This window comes from Lissotriton vulgaris, chromosome 1_1 (genome assembly GCF_964263255.1).
Source record: "Lissotriton vulgaris chromosome 1_1, aLisVul1.2, whole genome shotgun sequence".
Lineage (NCBI taxonomy): Eukaryota > Metazoa > Chordata > Amphibia > Caudata > Salamandridae > Lissotriton > Lissotriton vulgaris.
The window spans coordinates 1,977,849,098-1,977,865,720 of record NC_141685.1 but is presented as its reverse complement, the minus strand read 5'-3'; the positions used below and the strand labels follow the sequence as shown (position 1 = coordinate 1,977,865,720).

The 16,623-nt window shown below is 44.8% G+C and overlaps 1 pseudogene; it reads left to right on the top strand.

The window, feature by feature from the left end:
• Positions 1-14,143: 14,143 nt before the first annotated feature.
• LOC147751470 (small nuclear ribonucleoprotein F pseudogene) lies at positions 14,144-14,428 on the top strand (annotated as a pseudogene).
• The last annotated feature ends 2,195 nt before the right edge of the window (positions 14,429-16,623 follow it).

The window sequence follows — 16,623 nt, the reverse complement described above, 5'->3', positions numbered from 1 at the left end:
ATATGTTCGACTTCATTCTGTATTTTGATATGTAGCGTAGGTAGGTAGAGTTGCTGACTTCAAGAAGAAAAAAGAGTAAAGAACAAAATGTGTATGATTATTAGAAAACCCAAATATCTAAAACAACAATTATTACTAGATTTGGTCAGAAAAAATTATTACAGCGGACCCTCCTGTAGACTGATGGCACGCGAACTGTAGATGTGTCTGATACTGCTCTAGATGTCATACTTGTACAATTTTTTTAACACACCTGAAAAGTTTTCTGCTGCTGCTCCAACATTAGAGCAATTTCTTCACATAGTAAAATGTACCTTGGGATGGAAAATATGTAAGCTTATGTTGGCAGTGCAGACTATTCATCCCTTGCTAGGCTTGCAGGCCTTGCAGACTGTTTATCATCTTATGATGGCAATACACCCAGTCCTCTTTCGGAGAGCGATGTCATATTAGAGAATCCTTCAAATTGCAGAAACTCTTTAGACATTGCATTGACATTGCACTAGCTGACTTTTTTCTTACTTTTGTTACAGCTCCCCCATGTACACTGTGTTTCACCCTTGCTTCCCACCTTCACCTGTTTTATTGTATTATCCTCCTAGTGGTATTTTGCACTGTATTTTCTTTCTCTCCCTTCCTCTTGTGGATATTGTTATAGATATTGTTTTTATCCTTCCTCACATCATGCTGTAAAGCGCTCTGTTATCCCTCGGGGTCTTGTTTGCGCTATATAAAACTTTATAACTAAATAAATAAAATAGATATTAGCACCAATATCCCACGCTGCAAGAGCAGGTTTGGTGGCTGACGTCACTGAATCAACAGAGGGACCCTGTGCATTCCAATCTTCAAGCATTTTGTTGTAGAGAAGAGAAGTAGTCCAGGTAAGTTTCCAAGTAGATTTATTGCAAGTTAGAAGTTACAAGGATGAGAGCTCCACCAGGAGCAGACTCACTGCTGCCCAGTCCATCTCCAACTGACACTCACACACGCGAACATTCCGTTCACCAACATTCTCTCACACAGACACTCAGGCTGAGCAGCAGCAGGATAACACATTCCCATTAACTGCATCTGTAGGGTTAATGCAAACTGCAAAACCATCCTTTGATTCTAGTATTCAGCTCTTAAACATGTTATTTGTTTACTAATTTGCATAAAATCATTTTAGTGCTGTTAATGTGAAAATAGTAGGACCTGCAATTGGCAATGTTGCATACAAAACAAATTGGCTTCATTACATGGAGAAGCTTACTTACTATAACTCATCCGTTATTTTTGGGCCTACGTTGAAAGAGTACAGCAGGCTACAAACCATAAGCACTCTGTTTTTTCTATACTAGCCATAGATGTGGATTGGGTAAAAAAAGAGAATAACTCACATGTGGAGCAGCTGTTCTTCCCCAGTAAATTTCCCAGGAATTTCTCAATAGTAGAATGTTAGTTAAACTGTTTGAAATGATTTCTTCTACAGGTGAGAGCTAAACATTGAAAATGGCCAAATGGTTATTGTTGTGACAAATAATGTAATTTAAGGAGTTATATTTGTTATTATGAATGTTATGCTTTCACCAGCTAAAAGTGGCATTGTATGCAAGGGTAAAAACAGTGCATGGAAAAGGCAATGGGCCCAATTCACAAAGTTAAAGTGAAACAAAAGTCTAACTTTAAGACTTTTGGTATTCACAAGGGGCATTTACTACTTGTAAATGCCCTTTGTGAATACTGAAAGTTGTAAAGTATGACTTTCGGTATTCACAAAGGGCATTTATGAGTAGTAAATTCCCTTTGTGAAACCGAAAGTCATAAAAATAGATTTTTGTCTCACTTTACCTTTGTGAATCAGGCCCATGATTTATAGTTAATGTAGTGTGGTGAGTGAGGTGACAAGACTGTGCTCGGAGGTGTGATACTTATAATAATTTAATAGCAGTGCGCAAATTATAAATTGTAGTTATAATTATAACTTTACCATTTTTAATGTTTGTGTATTTTTTTATGTTATTTGTATAGAAAGAATACATCAATCAATCAGGGTTTTTTTTAGAGTGCAGCTACTCACCTGTGAGGGTTTCATGGCGCCAAAGGAGGGGGGGCTGCTGATCTGTCTGGCGCTGGGATTCAATCGAAGAGCCGGTTTTTGAGATCTTTCCTGAATTGTTTCAGCATCAGGGATTTCATGAGGTGGAGAGTCAGGGTGTTCGTTCCAGGTCTTGGTGGCAACGTAGGAGAAGGAGAAGGATCTTCCTCCAGCTCCTGACTTTTGGATCTGTGGAATGGTGGTCAGGGCCAGTTATTCAGGTACGTAGAATGCGAGGCAGTGGTTCAGATATGCTGGTCCTTCATTGTTGAGGGCTTTGTAGGCATGTGTGAGGAGCTTGAAGCTGATTCTTTTGTTGACTGGGAGCCAGTGGAGTTCTCAAAGGTGTTCAGTGATGTGGCTGCAATGGGGGATGTTGAGGAGCAGTCTGGCTGTGGCGTTTTTAACATTCTGTAGTTTCCTGAGGAGTTTCTGGCTGACACCAGCATCGTCTATGACTGTCTTTCTGGATTTGGTAGGGATCCATATGAATGTGTTTCGAAGCAGGTGGAGCATGTGGAAGAATGATGAGGATACGGCGTTGCCTGGCAGTTCTTTGTGAGCGAGGAGTCCAGTATGATGCTGAAGTTACATCCGTGGTTTATGGGAGCAAGGGGTTCCAAATACGGCGGGCCTACAGGAGATGTCCCAAGCTGAAGGGGTGGATCCCAAGATGAGTACTTTGCTCTTGTCTGAGTTGAGTTTAAGGCAACTATCTCTCATCCAGGTGGCAACGCCTTCATCCAGCTGTGGAAGTTGACTCTGGTGGCTGTGGGTTCGTTGGTGAGGAAGAGGATTAGCTGGGTGTCATTGGAATAGGCGAAGAAGTTTAGTCTGTCGTTTCTGACAATAGCAGTGAGGGTGGCCATGTCTATATTGAAGAGGGTGGGGCTCAGGAAGGAGCCCTGAGGCCCTCTACACCTGATTTCGGTGAGTTCTGATTCACTGTGTTCGGCCGGTGAGGAAGGAGAGGATCCAGTCCAGGGCTTTGCTGCAAATGCCAGCGTCGTGGACTCTCATAATTAGGGTGCAGTGGGAGACGGTGTTGAAGCCGACTGAGAGGTCCAGCAGGATGAGGGCTGAAGTTTCGCCCTGGTCAGTGAGGGGCCAGATGCTGTCAGTGGTGGTGAGGAGTGCGATCTTGGTGATGTGGTTGCTTTGTAAGCCAGATTGGGAGATGTCCAGGATGTGGTTCCCTTCAATGCACTTGGAAAGTTGGACATTGATGGCCCTCTCAAGGACCATTGCATGGTGGGAGGGTCTTGGGTGTCAAAACTGTTGTAGATCTGTCTGATCTTGCGGTGGAAGAAGGGGCCGAGTTTGTTGCAGAGGTATTGGGAGAGTAGGATGTCTGTGGTCTCGCTGTGGTGCCTGGCAAACTTCTTGATGATGGCAAAGAGTTCTTTGCTGTTGTATGCGCTGGCGGAGATTCTGTCTTGGAGGGCCATTTTCTTTGTGGTTTTGAGGAGGAGGTGGTGTGTGCTGACAGAAGTTTTGAATGTTGCAGGGTATTTCTTACTGTAAAATATCCTAAGCCTCAGATGTTTTCATTGTATATTAATGGTGTTTATTTTTTAATGGAAATGTGTTTCAAATTGCAGTGTTGAGGGTCATTGATTAGGAGTTACAACATTGAGGGTAGTACAGTACACTCAAGGAGAGTATCATTGAATCTAGTGTCCGAGAGTGAAGAGTTGTAGAGTGGAGCTAAGTAGATAACAGTGACGTATTGTACAGGGGAGTAAGATGTTATACAGCAGAGTGGTGTGGTGTGTCATATAGTGGAATGGAAAATCGTAGAGTGGACCAGCATGTTGTAGAGTGTATTGGCATGTCGAACAGTAGAGCTGAGCATTGTACAGTGGAGTGTCATCAGCTGGAGTGTTATGAAATGGTGTGTGTGGAGTGTCCATGAGTAGAGTGTTGTAGAGTGGCATAGAGAATAGCAGTGTGTTGTAGAGTGGAGTGGCATAGAGTGGAGTTCAGTGGGGTAGTGTGTCCTATAGTTTATTTTTGTAGAGTGGAGTGTTGTGCAGTAGAGTGGCAGATAGTCTCATATGGTGTAGTGTTGCACAGTGGAGTATCATTGTTTGAGGAAACACAGTGCATGGTAGTGTGGCAAGTTCTAGTTAGTGTTGCTGGTTAGCAAGCTTAAAACAGTGTGTACAAGTGAAGTAATTCAGGGTTCTCAAGGCCTACACGCTCCAAAGATAACCCACTCACATTCAAGAACTGTTGGCACGGAAGCTGTAAAAGGCAAAGAACAAGTTTATTAAGACCCCATGGGGTGGTGGTACACTCAAACAGCACCCTTCGGTAATGCAAGAGGTATCACACCGAACACCGGTGTGACCCCATTTATATACAGTTTTGGGGCAATAAAAGATAGGCGGCACAAGTTAGAACACATTTAAGGACATATATGGTCATGTTTTGGAATACTGCCAGCTCATTGGAGGGGGCACAACTCCGCTGGTCAGTTTGATGCACATTCCAGAAGGTTTACGGGTCAGTGGGAACTGCGCATGTGCGGCTTGACCAGTACTAAAAATAGCTTGTTGCTGGGCAGAAAGGAGTGGTCAGCGGAACGGACAACGGACTAAAGGGCACGTCGGCCACGAGGCCGCTCATGATCTAAGATGGCCGCTGCAACATTCAAAATGGCGTTTTCATATATAGCCAAGTTAAGGAAGACAACGTGTAGGTTCAGCTAATCGCTAACGCGGCCGGGCCAATTACAACAGACGACCCTTTTAGCGGTTAGCTGAATCTACCTCATAGTGAACATAGTCAGGATGTTCGTCCTCGATGTCTATTAACATTATTTGTGTTACCTCCTTGTGAAGCATCATTTTGTCATGGGCAAGAGCTCGTCTTGATGGTATACAAGCTGATAAACACATTGAACATAGAGCTGGACCACATTGAATACATAAACATATGGAAAACATTGCTCCCACAAGTATACAGAGAATTGTCAACAGTTTCCAGCCCCAAATTGCAATCATAGACCAGAACCATCCTGAAAGTGTCCAAGTTCCATTGTCTGGGTGGATTTCAGCAGCTATTTTATGAAGCTTGGAGATAGCATCATACACAGGTGGAGAATTGTCCGGGACATATACGCAACAGCTGCTTCCGATAATTCTACATGCCCCCCCACGATCAGCCAAAACAACGTCCAACACCATCCTGTTTTGGAGGGTGACAATTCTGGAAATCTGTAGTTCCTCGGTAATATTCCCAAGAGCAGCGGCAGTGTCATTCGCGACAGCCTCGACAACGCGTGTCAGTCGTCTGATTTTCCGGCTGTTCAATGCAGCCCCCACAAAGGAGAATAGTCCCAGATTAAAATCCACATATTGCTGTAATGCAGTGTCCGTTTGATCAATGTCCTCTAGGGCAACAGTTCGTTTAACCCTGTTCAAAACGAAATCGTGGTATAACGTGTAATCGTTGTGGTACATTGGAGGGGCAATGAATACAGGAGGTAGCACAAACGATACATAGCACGTGCCCAACCACCCCACTGGGAGCTGATGGTACCCCTTCATTCCACAGATAAAATATGTGTTTCGGGATGCAACAAATGAAATGCCATTCGGGCTATCAAACGTAAGGGTAATGTTACATTCACTCTTCCCCACTGCGATCGTGCCCTTATTTCTAATACATAAATCGGCTTTGGTAGCAATAACATTTATGACATGAGCACTAGATACATTCATGTTTCGCTGATTGCTATATACACGTGGGGCAGATACATTGTCAGGCCTGTACTCTTCCCATTCAAAACGTGTGCCCTCAGCCCGGGGAAACCCATCTTTGTCATGTAAACATATTCTATTCAAACGGAAAAGCACCCCTCCTTTAGTTGGCCATCTCAGAGTAAAAAGGAGGGTGTACCAGGCGTTGCATGACCCATTGTGTGAAAACGGAAGTGGAATAAGTGGGGTGCCCCCTCTTTTCTGGTGCCCAGGCAACATTCCACACACCCAACAATTAGAAGTATTGGTCATATTATGCGTGTGGTGAAGAATCTGAATGAAGCTGTTATTCAAATATGTTTGGCGATGGCGCTCTTCATGGAATGGCAATGTAAAATGAAAATGTTCAGACGGTGCCGGGGTAGTCGGCAGCAAATGGTCACGTACAGGCACCACAAGTTCGACTACCCAGGCTATAACAGCTATCACCACAATAGTCAAAACAAAGAGAAAGGCACCCAATATTTTCTTATCACGAGATGCCGTTAATGCCATAGTTCAAGAAAGTTAGTGCAAAGTCACAAGTGGCACAAATTGTTCACAAATTGTCCCAGATACACGCACGTGTATACCTAACAAAAGAAAAATGCGGTGCTGAACTCCGAGGTAGCCGTTGTTTTCTTCTCCGGGCCAGACGGGTGTCGCTACTCTAGCAGAACTGATCCCCCCCCCTTGGAATTCCCGGTTTCCGTTTCACAAACCTGGAGCGGTAACCAACCAGTCATTTAAAAAGGACACAAAAATCTTCTTATCGTGGGCGTAGGTTGTAGCGCTCTCTCCCAATCGTAGTTTGGTCCGGGAAGGCTCCCTCCACTTCGGCCGACGTCACAGCTGGGCTCTTTTCTTTCTCCAAAATCTCCTTGTAATCAGTCAACACAGCAGGAGTCACCAGATCCGGAGAGACACGGCGACAATGTGTCGAATGCACCCACCGCTTCCTGTTTGTTACTCGTACTGCGGTGCGGGTCGCCAGGAGGACCTGCTCAGGACCCTTCCACCTGGGCTCCAAACTGCTTGCTCTCTCAAACGAGCGGACCATCACGTGGTCACCAGGACGAAGATCATGGCCTTCTCCAGTAGAGTTGTCAGGGAGCGCTTCTCGAACCTGTTGATGAATAGAGAGCAAATCATTTGTTAATCGTGCCAAATAATCATTCATCATAACACAAGGCACATCATGTATTAATCGCGGCTTGGGCACCCCCCAAATGTTCATAGGGCGGCCAAACACCACCTCATAGGGCGTAAGGCCGGTTCGTGAGTGGGGTACTGATCTAAGAGATAGTAGTGCCAGCGGTAACGCATCTGGCCACTTCAATGATGTAGACGCCACAATTTTGGCCAGCTTAAGCTTCAACGTGGCATTGTACCGCTCGACCAAACCTGCTGACTGAGGGTGGAATACAGCGTGGAATTTTTGCTGAATCCCTAACCCCTTCAGTACATATTCCACAATCTTTCCAACGAAATGGGGCCCATTATCGCTCCACAAAAATTTACAAACTCCAGAGCGAGGAAAAAATTCCTTAAGCAACACCTTAGCTGTTGTCAAAGCTGTATTGTCTTTCGTGGGGTAGGCCTCAACCCATTTGCTAAAAGCACACACCACCACTAAGACGTACTTCAGGTGGTTGCATCGCTCAAGCTGGATGTAGTCCATTTGAAGCACTTCAAATGGTGCTGAAGGTGGAACGAACCCTCCTTTCGGAGTATGGGTCCCCTTTCCAGGATTGTGTTGCAAACACACCAGGCAGGTCTGCACTACTCTCGTTGCTGTATTAGCAATCTCGGGATGTTCCCAAACTCGTGTTAAAAGCCGAGTGATTGCAAGAGCTCCGACATGAGCCAGTCCATGTGTCATCTGGACCATCGCCTGTAAGTAAGCCACAGGCAATTTCCACTTCTCCATGTCTTTGCTTCTCCAACACCCCTCGTCATCTAGTACCCCATCTGCTGCCCAAGCCGCAACTTCAGATTCTGTGGCTGATTTTTGGATATCCCGTATCTCTGCTCTAGCATCACTCCATCGCTCAGCCTGTGATTGTACCACGTACATGGGGGAGCTAGTTCGGGACATAGCCGTTTGCCTTGCTATACTGTCTGCAAAGGCATTTCCTTGACCCACTCTATCCGTAATCTTTTTATGGGCACTGCACTTTACTATCGCTACTTTCTTAGGGCCAAGCAACGCATTTAGGAGATCACGCACTAGCTCTCCGTGCATAATGTGCTCTCCGTGTGATGTCAGAAACCCCCGTTCTCTCCAAAGAAGCCCGAAGTCGTGGGCCACTCCAAAGGCATACCGGCTGTCCGTGTATATGTTCACACATAATCCGGCACTCAATTCACAGGCTCTTGTTAAGGCTATCAGCTCTGCTGCCTGAGCTGATTTTTGTGGTATCCTAGCTGTTTCTACCACTGTCTTAAGTGTCGTGATCGCATATGCTGCGGAAGTCGTGCCATCTGGCAGCCTTAGGCACGATCCATCAACCCACAGTTCCCCATCCACATCTGGAAGTGGCACATCCTGCAAGTCAACACGACCCTTTGTCTGTTCCTCGGTCAGGAAAACACAGTCATGATGTTTTTCTTCCTGACCCTCCTCGGCCGGATAGGGCAATAAAGTGGCAGGGTTCAAAGTAGCGCATCTTTTCAATGTAATATGTGGCGCCAAGAGTGTCAGCTCGTATCCTGTTAGCCGTGCACTCGTGAGATATTGGGTCTTGGTTTGATTTAACAGGGCGTCTACTGCGTGAGGAACTAATACCAACAATTTGTGTGATAACACTATTCCCTCACTCTGTCGTATGGCTACTGCAGTTGCTGCTACCGCTCGAAAACACCCTGGCAACCCTCGTGCTACAGGGTCCAAAATTGCAGAGAAATATGCACATGGTCTCTGCTTATCCCCGTGTAATTGCACTAACACTGACAACGCGCACCCATCATTCTCGTGCACGTACAATGTGAAAAGTTTTGTATAGTCTGGTGTACCTAACATGGGTGCGGAGCAAAGGGCCTGCCTCAACTGCTCAAAAGCTTTCTGACATTCGTCTGTCCACTCAAGAGGCATTGGTGTGGCTTTGGACAGTAATGCTAGCAATGGTTTTATGATATGCGAAAAACCCATAATCCATTGCCTACAAAAAGATGTCAACCCTATAAAGGCACGTACATCTCTCTGGGTGCGGGGGACTGGTGTGTCTAAAATTGCTTGAATTCGATCAGATGTTAATGCACGCCCCTCCTTAGACAACAGATGACCAAGGTATGTCACCTGGGGTCTACAGTATTGGAGCTTCTTCTTCGAAACCTTGTGATTGTTTTGCGCCAAAAAGGAAAGCAACGCAAGTGTACTCTGTTCACATTGTGCATAGGAGTCAGCGGCAAGCAGAAGGTCATCCACATACTGGATGAGCGCTACGCCGGACTGCAATTTAAACGAGTCTAGCTGCCTTTTCAAAGCCTGGCTATAGATGCTAGGACTTTCAGTATATCCTTGGGGAACACGGCAAAATCTATACGATTTATTATTGAGCGTAAAACCAAACAGATATCTGCTATCAGGATGAACAGGGATGGAAAAGAACGCATTCTTTAAGTCAATAACGCTAAAGGTGGTGGCTGTCGGCGGAACTAAGGTGAGCAAAGTCGTAATATCAGACACCACCGGATATTGGGGAATGACAATTTTATTAATCTCCCGCAAATCGATAATAAATCGATAGATCTTGCCATCAGTGTCTCTCTTAAGAATCGGTAGAATAGGGCTGTTACAAACATTATAAGGGACCTCCTCCACCACCCCCGCAGAAATCAAATCCTGAACAATATGACTCAGTGCAATTTCACCTTCTCTCGAAATCTTATACTGTGGCACTCGTGGTAGAGGAGCCCCCTCCTTAACAGTAATGTGTATTGGTGGAATGCGCATCTCTCCCACATCCGTATCTGAGGTCGCCCACAACGTGTGCGGCAGGGAGGCCGAGGCGGGGATGTCTAAAATAGCATAAAATCTGTCAGGGTTAGGGCAATCATCAGGGCCAGGGTAATTGTCGTTCAGAATAACCCGCACTCCCTCTGGAGCGCAGCGTATTGTCGCTCGAAAATATTTAAGCAAATCAATCCCCAGGATATTGTCTGGGGTATGGAGTGATAACAAAAATTGACCAAAGCTAAAATATTTGTCAATGCATAGTGCAAGGGGCTTGGACAATGGGCTGGGGGAGGGTGTGCCATCGAACCCTACACACGTAATCATTTCGCCAGACAGGGGAGCCCTCGGAACCAAGTTTTTCGACAGAGCGCTACGAGTAGCTCCTGTGTCAACTAGAAATTGATCAGTAGAACCCAAAATACCCGCTGTTACATATGGACCTTGCTGATCTACCGGCACTTCAACTGATTCCTTACCCCATCCTACGCAATCCTATGCATGCACATAATCCTGGTGCTCCACATTCGCTCCTTCCAAAATCTGATATTGATTCCGTCTATCAAACGTATTTCGTTCGTCCTGGCCACGGCCCCTCTCCTCAATCTGTCTACGATCACCTCCGCTACCCCTCGCTCCAGTATAACCTCCTCTCGACCTTCCACTTCCTCGACCACGCTGACTACGCTGTTCACGAAGTACCGGACAATCTTCGGCCCAATGCCCAAACTCCTTACAATAAGCACACTGATCCTCCGCAATGTCCGTACGACCATACGACGCGTTTCCTCCACCCCGTCTACCTCTCTCATTCCCTCTACCCTGTGTTCCCCGAACCTGCGCCAACATCACCTTCGTTTTCAATTCCTTCGCCTTTTTCTCTACACTTTCTTTAGCCTCCACTTCCTGCTGCTCATAATACTGAGCCATAGTCAATAAAGACGCAGGGGTCGCCGTGGCCCAGGAACTTTCACTCGACTTTAATCGCTTTGCAATCTCTGGAAGGAGATTAGCTACATACTTATCTACAAACAAATGCCGACCCGTATCATCTGTTAAAGATTGACCACTGTAATCATGAAAAGCTTCCTCGAAGCGTGTAAAGAAATCTGAAACCGTTTCATCGGGTTTCTGCTTGCACGATGTTAGCATAGTCCAATCAATCTTTTTGGAGGGAACAAGCGTTTTTAATTTATTCAAGATAGCTGCCGGCAGATCTAGAATCAACTGGCAAGGCTTACAGGCTGGTTCTCTGTCTAAATCTGCGGCATTTATTTCCTTCCATGTCCCCCCCAGTACCGTTTCATCATTATTTTTACGAATCTGCCTCCACATATCGGGTGGTAATATCAGCCCAAAAAACAAGTCTATATCCACTAGAGTCATCACACAAGACGATATAGCCCCCTCTACCCCCTCATAAAATGCCGCCGGATTCTTCCGAAGATCAGGTAACGAATTTTTCAATGCCATGACATCTGCTCTATTCCATGGCGTATATACCCAATTATACACAAAATACCCTTTCGCATCCTTGGACAATTTATCATCATCCGTACCTTCCCCTTTTGGCGGAACATACAAAGGTGCGGCTTCCCGCATAGGCATAACATGAAACGCAGAACTCTTATCTGAACCACGGAGAGAACACTCCTTAGCCCACCCATTATTCTCCGATTCGGACTCCTTTTGCCTCCGCTTCCGTTCCTCCCGCAATTGGGTTGTCTCATCCCGCAGCTTGATCAATTGCTTGAACAGGTCATCAACATCTGAAAGATCAAAATCACCTTTAGCTAAATTCTCACGATGCACCGACAACACTTTAGGCTCTAACGTATCAGAAAGATCACGATATGCAGTTACAACTTCATCCGCCAGGCTGGACAGAAAATACATTAATTCAAGATCCGACCACCCTTTCTTTTCTATTAACAACTGCTCCTGAGTAACACAATGCTTATTCACTTTACGAGCCCAACTACGTAAATGAGCGGACCTCTCCGCAGTAAACCTGAGAGCCGATACCCCCTTCTTGCTCAACGAATCCCGTCCATCACCCTCGGGATCTGCAGCCGGAGCCGTCGGCGGAACGTACGGAGGTGGTGACCGATCTAACAAAGAAAAATCATCAATTTCATTATTAAGGACAGGATAGAGTGGTCGACGAATAGGAAATTGACCAGTCGTTTGCAAGTTACGTTCCCGTTCCTCCCTTTCTTTCTTCTCCTGAGCCTCCTTTTCCTCAAGCTGTAAAGCCTTATCCCGAGCAGCCTTGCGCTGCTCTTTGTCCGCCAAGGCAACCTCACGCTTCATTCGCTCACGCGCCGCTTTCTCCCACATTCGCACACAGTCAAACATGTTTTGTCTAGACCTACGTTGAAACATACATTGCTCTACAAATTGTATTTTACTCAAATCATACGACCCGTGTAGAGGCCATTGCAATTCAGAATCGGCCTTGGTGTATTTATGCCATAATTTACTGTACATAATAGGGGGAAGGCCAAACTTTATATACATGTCCCTATTTGGAGTTCCCTCTGGGGGAGCCGGCTGTGATTACGCTAACCTAATTGAGGTACCCTCACCAAAACAACACATTCCTCGGAGTGTGCTGAAAACAGGCATGTTCAAAAAGTATCACGAAAGCGTGACACCAGACAAAATGGCACTTACAGTTCTCCACACGATTGTGCCGCTCAAAGGAAAAAAAAAACAAAGTTAGAGAAACATCTCTACATGCCTGCCTATGTGAAGTGCACTACACATATAAGTTCAAAGATCACAAATTCACAATGTTAGCTAACTCAAATCAAAGATCATAGGACTTCGGCAAGCGTCCGAGGACTACCTTACCGATCACAAAGCACAGATTTTCAGTAAGCGTCCGAAGACTACCTTACCGAACACAAATCGCAGAACTTCAGTAAGCGTCCGAAGACTACCTTACTGAACACAAAGCTTACCCAAATTCCCAAATGTCCAGATTCCAACTGCCAAGGTCTTGTAAGCCAAATCAGCCAAACGGCACTCTCTCGGCGATGCAGACACTTCGGAAACTCAGTCAGAGACCGGCGCCACCTGGAAGGTCAGATCGGAAGGAAAGGAAAAACACCGTGGCAGCCAAGACTCGGGTCACTCGTGGCAGCGCGCGTCCATGGCGAGTTTCCAAGCCTTCGTCACGACCTCTCCTTCGGGCATCCGAGTCGCCGATGAGTCCCTTTGTGGTCGCCAATTGAAGTAATTCAGGGTTCTCAAGGCCTACACGCTCCAAAGATAACCCACTCACATTCAAGAACTGTTGGCACGGAAGCTGTAAAAGGCAAAGAACAAGTTTATTAAGACCCCATGGGGTGGTGGTACACTCAAACAGCACCCTTCGGTAATGCAAGAGGTATCACACCGAACACCGGTGTGACCCCGTTTATATACAGTTTTGGGGCAATAAAAGATAGGCGGCACAAGTTAGAACACATTTAAGGACATATATGGTCATGTTTTGGAATACTGCCAGCTCATTGGAGGGGGCACAACTCCGCTGGTCAGTTTGATGCACATTCCAGAAGGTTTACGGGTCAGTGGGAACTGCGCATGTGCGGCTTGACCAGTACTAAAAATAGCTTGTTGCTGGGCAGAAAGGAGTGGTCAGCGGAACGGACAACGGACTAAAGGGCACGTCGGCCACGAGGCCGCTCATGATCTAAGATGGCCGCTGCAACATTCAAAATGGCGTTTTCATATATAGCCAAGTTAAGGAAGACAACGTGTAGGTTCAGCTAATCGCTAACGCGGCCGGGCCAATTACAACACAAGGTCAGCTACCTATAATAATTTGAAGGTAGTGGATACATTGAAAATTAAAGTTAGAACTATAACTTTAGAACTTTTAAAACTTGTGTAATGTAAATTTGGTTTTTATAGGGAAAATAGGGTTTCCTAACTATAATTAAGCTTCAACCTTTGTTTTTTTCATTGAATTTCAATGTGTTTTTACCTTTTCTAATAAAAATCTGTTCAAATAGCAGAGTTCAGTGTTGCAAGAAGTGAGTTGTTAGGTGGAGTGATGTACAGTACAGTGGAGAAGAGTGTAAATTGGAGTATTGTAGATTGGAATCCAGTAGAGTAGAGTGTAGTTGTGTATTGTACCGTATAGTAACATCTTACATAGTGTATTGGCAGTGATCTGTACAGTGGGTGGCATGTTGTACAGTAGATTACAGTGTTGTAGACTGGCATAGAGTAAAGTGCAGTATTTTAGAGAAGAGTAGGTTGAAGTAGACAGCATTCCAGCGGTGAAATGTGATTTCTATGGCCTGGGAAAGAATTGTTTGTGTTTTGTCAATGAAGGTAAACAAACCCAGCATGAGTTGACCACTGAATCCTAAGCCTTTCCTCAACTGACTGACTGGCGAGCCAGTAATGGTCAAACTGAAATGGGGAATGGAATACAAGGGGATCTAGTATCTTTTGATGATATATGGAACATGCAGCTGGCAAACACAGAAAAATAGATTGAAGGGTAAAAAAAAAGAATACATTGATGGGGCGGCATCTGGACATCTGGGTGAAGGCCTGATACGGTGTAACGATGTCCTCTATATCCGAGGAGTAGAAGAAGAGGAGGAAGATGCAGAAATGAGAGAATAAAGTCTGAAGATTACTGTTAATCTCTAGTAGATGTATGATTTATGGTCCGCAGTCCGTATGAATGTAGTATTTTGGTTTATACAATAAAACCTTTCTTTTGAATAGTAGAGGGGCATAGAGTTTAGTAGAACTTTGCAGAGTGAATTTATATAGAGTAGAAGAGCATACACTGAAGTGGTGTAAAGTGGTGTACCGTACAGTGGAGTGGCATAAGAGTGGAGCCGCATAGACATACTGGAGTGACATACAGTGGAGTGGCATAAAGTGCAATATCGTATAGTGGAGTAGCATACAGTGGGTTGGCATAAAGTGTAATAGCGTATAGTGGAGTAGCATACAGTGCAGTGGTGTACAGTGAAGTGGTATAGGCTGGAGTGGTATACACTGGAATTGGGTTCAGTGTAACAGCATACAGTGGAGTGGCGTTTAGTGGAGTGGCATCCAATAGAATAGCATAGAATGGAGTATGGTAGAGTAGAGTGGCATAGTCTGGAGTGTCACAGAGTGGAGCAGCATACAGTAGAATACCCTAGAGTGGAGTGGCATACAGTGGAATGATGTACTGTGGAATAGCATATACAGGAGTAGTGGATGGCGGAGTGGCATTTAGTGGAGTGTCGTTTACTAAAGAGGCAAAGGATGGAGTTGCGTACAGTGTAATAGTGTAGAGTGGACCGGCATAGAGTTGAGTTGTGTACAGTGTAATAGCTTACAGTTGAGAGGTATAGAATGGAGTGTTGTACAGTAGAGTGGCAGAGAGTAAAATAGTGCATAGTGGAGTAGCATACAGTGGAGTGGCATATTCTAGCGTGGTGTAGGCTGGAGTGGGGCGCATTGGTATGGGGTATAGTGTAATAACATACAGTGAAGTGGAGTATATTGGAGTCGGGTCCAACTGAATAGTGTACAATGAAGTGGCGTAGAGTGTAGTGCCATACTCTGGAATGGCATAGAATGCAGTAGCGTTCAGTGGAGTAGCATACAGTGGATTGCATACAGTGGAATAGCATACCGTGAGGTGTTGTAGAGTGGAGTGGCATGCATTAGAATAGAGTAGAGTGGAGTAGTGTGCAGTAGAATGGCAAAGAGTGGAATAATGTATAGTGGATTACCAAATAATGGAGTCGCGTACAGTTGAGTGACTTAGACTGGAGTGACATACAGTGGCATTATGTAGACTTGAGTGGCATAGAGTGGAGTTTCATACCTTGGAGAGGCACAGAGTGGAGTGGCATATATTGGAATAGCATATCGACGAGTGGCTACAGTCGTGTGGCATATTGATGTATATGAAATCTAGCAGCAATATAGATTATGGTGTGCAGAGTAACACTAAACAGCAAATGGTTCTCCAGATTAACCAATCCTCACAGGGCCATGCATGGTGGCCTTTGGTTCCTTTGTAAATCGGACTTAAGTATTGTATTGCCCATTCAACACCAAGAGTGATGCAAGAGTACCACAATCCAATAATACAGCTAGGCCTTGGTTATATTTTGGGCCATGGTACACTGTGATAATTTTGCAGTATATCTTGAAACTTGGCAATCCAATATACATGGCAAGACAAAACAGTATATAATTTGGGTAATGGCTGTCTTTAGAGACTGAAAACACAGCCATATTGTTTTGTGGTCAGTGTTAGCGCCTTAGATATAGGTAAGTAGTAGGTCCCTACCTGTTGCCACTTTATTAAAGTGGTCATCGGTATGGGTATTTATTTTGTAACTTGTTATATATTTTTAAATATGTTTACGACCATGCACCATGGTAGTTTTACAAAGATTGGTGGCAGTACGCTAAAGTACTGCAGTGACAGATATCACTCTGTCTAAAGCCTTATAACTTAAAAAAGACTTACCCTACGTAACTGCAGTACACAAAAAGTATAATCTCTGCACCATAATATATAATCCTGCCAAATTATAATAGTCTCAGGAAAATTAATTGGTGGAAAAATGCCCTTTAGGCCTCTTTTTATCTTTATACCCCTTAACTATTCTCCACATACATTTACATTATCTCAAAATGAAGAAAATGCAATAGGTCTGGGAATTTTTTCGTGATTCGTCAAATGGGAGGAAAGTTATTAGCGAGCTAATATCTGAGGAATTCCTATCTTTGGGAATACTAACTGTAAGTACAGAGGCCAATTAGATGTTTTGTGATTTCTTACTTTTTGTCTATTGTATTTC